The 6907-nt window shown below is 44.6% G+C and overlaps 1 long non-coding RNA gene across 1 annotated transcript; it reads left to right on the top strand.

Annotated features, from left to right (window-relative positions):
• The first annotated feature begins 804 nt into the window (after window positions 1-804).
• On the top strand, window positions 805-2163 carry LOC117861300 (uncharacterized). The gene is made up of 2 exons (XR_004641738.2): window positions 805-1533; window positions 1646-2163. It is a non-coding gene; the product is annotated as an uncharacterized lncRNA (long non-coding RNA).
• The last annotated feature ends 4744 nt before the right edge of the window (window positions 2164-6907 follow it).

The raw sequence follows: 6907 nt of genomic DNA, 5'->3' as shown, positions 1-6907 counted from the left end.
GAATACCACGCGGTATTCGGCGGTATTTTCGTTTCCTAATTCACATGACATCCAAACGGCGGCATTCGCGACCGCAAATTCCAACACCTGATTCTACGCCTCAATGCTGACATCCAAACGGGATGTTTGTGTTTTCGCATGACCGTCAGCACTTGGATGCGGGTGAAAGTGATAAAAAGGAAAGAAATGAAAAGATTGTAGAGGCCGCTCATCCATTTGCGTGGTGCTAATGCATATGCAAGAACAATTCATTTGTGCCAAAATGAGCCACATTGGCCGGTTCGTTCAGCTCTTAGGCTGAAAAGTCAAATAAAGGGTACTTTGGTCAGTTCATAGGGAAAATGTAGGATGGGAACTCTAAATGTAGTTATATTTGCAAATTTTGAATCCTTAACGCGTGCGTTGCACGGAAGGAAGAAAATCATTGTGCGTCCCAAAACACATGGCACAAAACCTGAGTGATCACTTATGATCTATATCAATTATTTTAAAGTAGATGTAAAATTTTTCCACAAATAGGTCCATTAACATAAAGGTGCCAGAAACAAATGACAGTAACGCGCGTAGCAAAGCCAAATACCATACATGGTATATTATTCTTTTAGTGGTAGGTGACGTGCCCTTCGATAGTGAGGTGCTAGTGGTGACTTCATCAATCTCGAGAATCTGCCGACTCAATCTCTTGCAGATGTTTATAAAGGTAGAGTTGCATACATGTATATAGGGTTGAGTATAGGGTTAAGTGTACGTGCATTTGTGAGCCGCGTGTGTATTGTGTTTCAGAAAAAGATCCATACGCGGCCGGAACGGTAATATCCAAAAACAAAATCCAAAACTGCAGCGTGACTCATGGAGATAAGTGTGGGTGATTCCACCTCTTTTTTTTGAAATCTCGATTAATTCAAATAAACAAAAGTTTGAATAATCCTAAAACTAATAACATTTTACCTCTTCCCTTAAAGGCATGCACAGCTGGTGTTCCACTTCCATGCATCAAATGAGGCTGGGCTCAAAAGGCATGCCGAACTTTGTTGTTGCTTGCACAATGCACACGTATGTATAGTCATGGGCTGTGTCCAGCAGACATTGCTGGTGCGAATCTTTCTTTGCTGCTGCTGTCCGACCGCATGCACACAACAGCATGCACATAGTGGATAGTGGTCAGCACCGCTGGCACAGGCTCAGCCTTGTTGGCAGGCCCACCAACGACGCGTAGAGGGGAGAAGGGCACGCGGAGCTCAGAGCTCTACTTCGTACGATGTGCATCGATCGCGGGGAAGGAGAGCGTGGGGCAAGGCTAGTAGCTTCATGGCGCGTGAAAGCTCTCCTGTCCGGCCATCCGCTAAACCTTATCTTCTCACCGCTCGTTCTCCGTGTCAGGCGCTCACTCAAGCTCGTGTCCTCCATGCGAGAAAGACCGTCGGCAACCTTCGTGCGTCGGCAACCTTCATGCGAGGGCGTAGCAGTGCGCGAGTCAAGCCTGCTCCACCGTTCCTCGAGGACAGAAATTAGTCGCCATAACTTTGAATCTGGGTGGGCTTTATTTTCCTTTCTCCTTGATTCTCAAGATTGCCGGGATTACTCCATGTATTTCTTTTTTATCTTTGTCTCCTCATCTTCCCTTTGTTTTGTTGATTTCCTCAAGATACTGGCCGCCGTGTCCTTTGCCTCCTGAAGCAGTGCGAGGTCGCGATGACGCCCGGTGGGCTCCCTGTCCTGGAGCGGCGCAAGGTCAACGGGCGGCGGCGCTCCAAGCGCGATTCCGACCTTTGCGTGTACGACCCTATGACCGGCGGCCGCACCTTCTTCCCTTTGCTCGGGCATCCGTCGGGATGACATCAATGGCGCCGTCCACACGTACGCTCGTGGCCGCCGCTGGCACCAGCTCTCCGGGGTTCGATGGGTCCGACAGTACCAAACTCAAGCAGGGGCTGGACGGAGCAGGAGTCAGCAACACGTGGGAGGAATCACGAGCGTAGGCGCAACGTCCTCGGCGAGCTGCGCAATGTTCCGGCGAGCTGCACAACTTCTCTGGCAGCCTCAGTTATCTGCGTCCATATATGTTCTTCTCCTCCGATTTGAATGCTCTTACCTTTATTTTTCCTCTTCTTGTTTCTATTATATTTCACTTCCACCACCAGAGAACTGACTTTCGATGCTTTCGATCCTCCCTCTTTAGTCCCGGTTTAATTTAGACCCGGGAGAAGAGGGGTGCGCCACGATAGGCTAGAATTTACTCCCGAGTGGTATTTGCAATCGGGACTCCCCTTTAGTCCCGGTTCAAAAATCAGCCACCCGTGGAGATCCTTTAGTCCCGGTTGAAAACTTCAGGCACACGTGGGGGACCCTTTAGTCCCAGTTGGTATTACCACCTGGGACTAAAGCAACTGGGATAAAAGGGGGTCCTTTAGTCCCGGTTGGAAACTCCAACTGGGATAAAAGGGTTCCCACAGGTGGCTGAAAAAAGAATAAAGCCCTCGGACCCTTTTTATCCCGGTTGGTGTTTAGGTAAGGATGGTAAGGAAGCTATGCGCGAGGCTTGAGGTCATGGGTTGAATCCTACGGACCGTGCACGCGCATATTTTGCGTGAAAAATCGCGTTGAGGTCATGGGTTTGAATCCCACGGACCACGCACGCGCATATTTTGCGTGAAAAATCGCATGACTTGTCGCTTGCGACGTGCGCGTGTGGGGGGCCTCCCAGGGACCCCCAGATATTAATCCCGGATGCATTTTTGGGAGATATGCACCCTACGAACCGGTACTAATACTGAGTTCTCTAGTAGTGCTCGTTCCAGTTTGTTATGTTTGAGTTCCAATCGGGGTTTGGTTTGTTGATTCTATGCTCTTGTTGCAAGATGGTATCTCCGATGTAAGGAACGCACACGATGCGTAGGGGCGAAGGATTCAAGACTGGCATTTGGCGGGATGCTTAATTTTGGACTGCGGGTTGATTACGAAAAAGTTAATAGATTTTTTTTTGCAAAACAACCACCACGGTTGAAAAAAACAACCGTATTTTAATATTAATATTAAATAGATATATATATATAATATTAGGTAGATATATATAAGTGGGTAATTTAACTCTGTAACAGTCTTCAACACCACGGTCAAAAAAGAAACCTCATGGTCTTAGCTTCCTTTCTGTACTCCCGATCGCAGTGGATTGGATAATAATGTGTACTTGCCATGCGAAATGACCTGCAGTCTGATGTGAAATCCTATCGGCCAGTCGCCGGTCACTGTGCGTTTTGCATGACCCATGGACCATGGATGCCTTGCTGCCCTACATGTACACGCGAGGACCACCTCGATGATCCATCAATCCAACAACCCGACCTAAAGGTGGTGACGACCATCGATCTTTAGCTTCCAGGGACCTAGATATCGACTGCCTGTTGTCAAGGAGCTGGAACGAAGGTGCCGCCGGCCGGCCGGCCGGCCGACGCAATCATACTGCTTTGGCAAGCAGACACTTGCACGAGCAGCTATAAGCCTGCAACTACAACGAAGCTATAGCCTTGACCTTGAGGAGTTCGTGACTGCTGCATGCATCAGTACATGCATATGCATGCCAGCGCCAACCTACCTAAGATAAAATGCAACCCAGTCCCCAGGTAACTCAGTTCGAAACGCGGCAGTTGTTTTTGGGTGCTGTGTCACTATAAAAAACGATTTGTAGAAGCGCCTTAATTTTTCAAGGGCTCGTATACGAAATCACCTCTGGAAAAATATTTGATGGGGTGGGTCACGGGCGACCCGCCACTAGAAATAGGGGTTATTTCCATGAGCCACCTGCCCTTAAAAATGGGAACCATTTCTAAGACGGGTGATGATAGCATCCGCTCCCGAAAATGATTTCCAGGAGCGGGTGATGACATGGCCCGCTCCTAGAAATAGTCATGTGGAAACAAATTTATAACTTTTTCATATGATCTTGGATAAAGACAAAAATTTTATCAAAATTGTATAGCTTGACGAGTTCTAAGACTTTGTAGTTCAAATTTTTATGATTTGAGATTGTTAATTACTCCAAAATGTCATTCTAAATTATCTAGTTTTGAAATCTAAAACTTTTGAAGTTTCAAAGGACTTTGGGTATATATAACCTCTACGTCAAACTTGTAGAGCTCGACGATATCTAAAATTTTGAAGTTGATAAGTTTTTAATTTAAGATTATTTAATAATTCAAAATATCATTATAAGTTCTCTAGTTTTGAAATCTAATTTTTTTTAAATTTTCAAATGACTTCGACTATAGAGAAGATTTACATCATAATTGTAGAGCTCTATATGAAAGTTGTAACGCTCAACGAGATCTAAATGGATATGAGTATATATAAATAAGTGAGTATATGCGTGAGTATATGCTAAGTATAAGTATATGTGAATATATGAGTATATGTGGGTCACATGTGAATGAGTTTGATAATTGTATTTTTTGAATACAAACCTTTTAGTGTTATGTTGGATGAATACAAACTTTATATCAAAATTGTAGATCTTGACGAGACATAAAATTTGTAGTTGACAACTTTTTCAGTTGAAATCGTTTAATAGTTTATAAGATCATTCTAAGCTCTCTAATTTTAAAATCTTAAATTGTAAATTTTAAAATGTTCAAATGACCTCAAACGCAAACAAGCTCTATATAAAGTAGCAGTGCTTAATGAGATCTAAAATTTTGTAGTCCACAAATTTTTCATTTGAGTTCATTTAGTGGTCACAAACATACAAGTTATTCATTTGATGATAAGGATGAGAAGGATTAAGTTTAAAGGTTATATTTTTTTAATACAAAATTTTACATACGATCTCAGATGAATACAAACTTTATATCAAAATTGTAGACCTCGATGAAATTTTAAACTTTGTAGTTGACAACTTTTTTATTTAAAATCGTTTAATGGTCCAAAAATATGTTATAAGTTCACAAAGAAACACATCTCCAGCCACGTCATCAATCCACAACTTCCAAACCAAGCATTTCTATTTGCTCACACCCTTCCCTCTCAACCTTATCTCCTCCCACAGCCCCACTGCCACCATCGTCCGCTCCAGCTCTCTCTCTTGTGTTGCAACCAAGGCACGGCAGCGGCCCAGCCTCCCAAGGACAGCCTTCGGCAACGTACGGGGCCGCCGGCGGAGCGGCCTCCAGTGGTGGCAGCCTCCCCGACCTCCCCGACTGGAGGTAGCACATGGGACCGGCGGCGGCCTCCCTGATCGGAGGAGGCGCACGGGGCCGGGGGCGGCCTCCCTGGCCGGAGGCGTCATAGCCTCCCATGCCGCGCAGGGCCCCAGCGGCGCATGGCTACCCTGCGGGGGGGGGGCGCTAACCGGCGAAGCGTGGCTCCCCGGAGGGGGCGCGGGGCCCATGGCTTGTGGGACGGCCTCCAGTGATCACGGCGGCGGCACGTGGATCCACACGGGTGCACGGGGCTGCTGGCAACTTTTTATTTTTAAATCGATTACTAGGGGTGGGTGATGGGGTGGCCCACCCCCTCACCCGCCCCTACAAATGGTGTTTCCATGGGCGGGTCATCCCCTCACCCGCTCCTGGAAATGGTTTGCAAGGGCAAGCCTGTTACCCACTCCTGCAAATAACTATTTGTAGCTGCGAAAGCTAGGAGTGGGTAGCGCGTTCGTTCCTAAAAATGCTATTTCAACCGCCCCTGTAAACCATTTTTTTAGTAGTGTGTATCACAGTATAGAAGTGTTTGTGCACGCGTAATAAGGCTGTAGAGAGACCGGAACTTGAGAGCTACGTGACTTGCACAACAGTTCGGATGTCCTATCGAAGGACCTACCACGTGTGAAAGGACATGTAATCTAGTGGTTAGAGCACCTGAGTAGCATTCAGCAGACTTGGGTTCGACTCCCTGTAGGTGCAAATTAAACTGGTCTGAAATAAAAAATTACAAAAAAAATAAGCTTCCTGTACTGACTTCGGTGAAAAAACCTACCATGTGTAGCACCGCTAAACAAGGACGCGTGCAAACCGTTGGCCGGCGCCCCCAATTATTTGATACATGCATGGGGCCAAGTTAAGGGCCATGGAACGAGAGAACAATCAGTTGTTGCACGTACCCTCGAGCCAGCTTCTAGTGAGATGTTTTGGTCCCCCTGCTTGACGGCGAGACTGATGTTGTACGTTACATACCTTAAGTACATAGATGGTGCTCTCAATGCATCATTGGTCCTTCTGCTTTTGGAGTTTGAAGTACTAAGTATATAGTATAAAGGAAAATGAGGTGATTGGAGGTCAATAATAAAGTTAGTATAGAGACCTATCCTTAAAACTGTATGTTGATGCATGTTCAAATTTCATTTTTGAAACTTTGTTAACTGTTCTTAAAAAAATGAATTTTAGCTTTAGAAATTTAAAGGTTGTGTTCAAAATATATATGGTTTTCAAGCAAGTTTGATGCATGTTCAAATTTCATTTTTGAAACTTTGTTAACTGTTTTTTAAAAAAAATGAATATTAGCTTTAGAAATTTAAAGGTTCTGTTCAAAATATATATGGTTTTCAAGCAAGTTTGGTGGAAAATGAAACTGAAAAAGAAAACTCACACAAATATTTTGCCAAGGTTTTTCGTTCAAACAGGAAGCATATTATACAAAAGTAATAACCGGAATTATAACCCATGTTTTGTTAGATAAACTTTGGAGGCTTAGGTAGGGTTGGTTGACGCTCACTATTGACACACTTTTACCTGTTTATCTTCAATAATGACATGAATTTAATAACTAAACTATTGATTACACCTAATAAACCGATCATTTTTACATGTGCAACATATTTTGGAGGATGTTCTGTTTTTGTAGGGAATTCGACCTAAAAGCATATTTTTTGATAAAGCACTGAACGAGCATCGAACCAGATGAAGATGGAGGCCAACGG

This window comes from Setaria viridis, chromosome 6 (assembly GCF_005286985.2).
Source record: "Setaria viridis chromosome 6, Setaria_viridis_v4.0, whole genome shotgun sequence".
Classification (NCBI taxonomy): Eukaryota; Viridiplantae; Streptophyta; class Magnoliopsida; order Poales; family Poaceae; genus Setaria; species Setaria viridis.
This window is presented reverse-complemented; position numbering and strand designations above follow the sequence as displayed.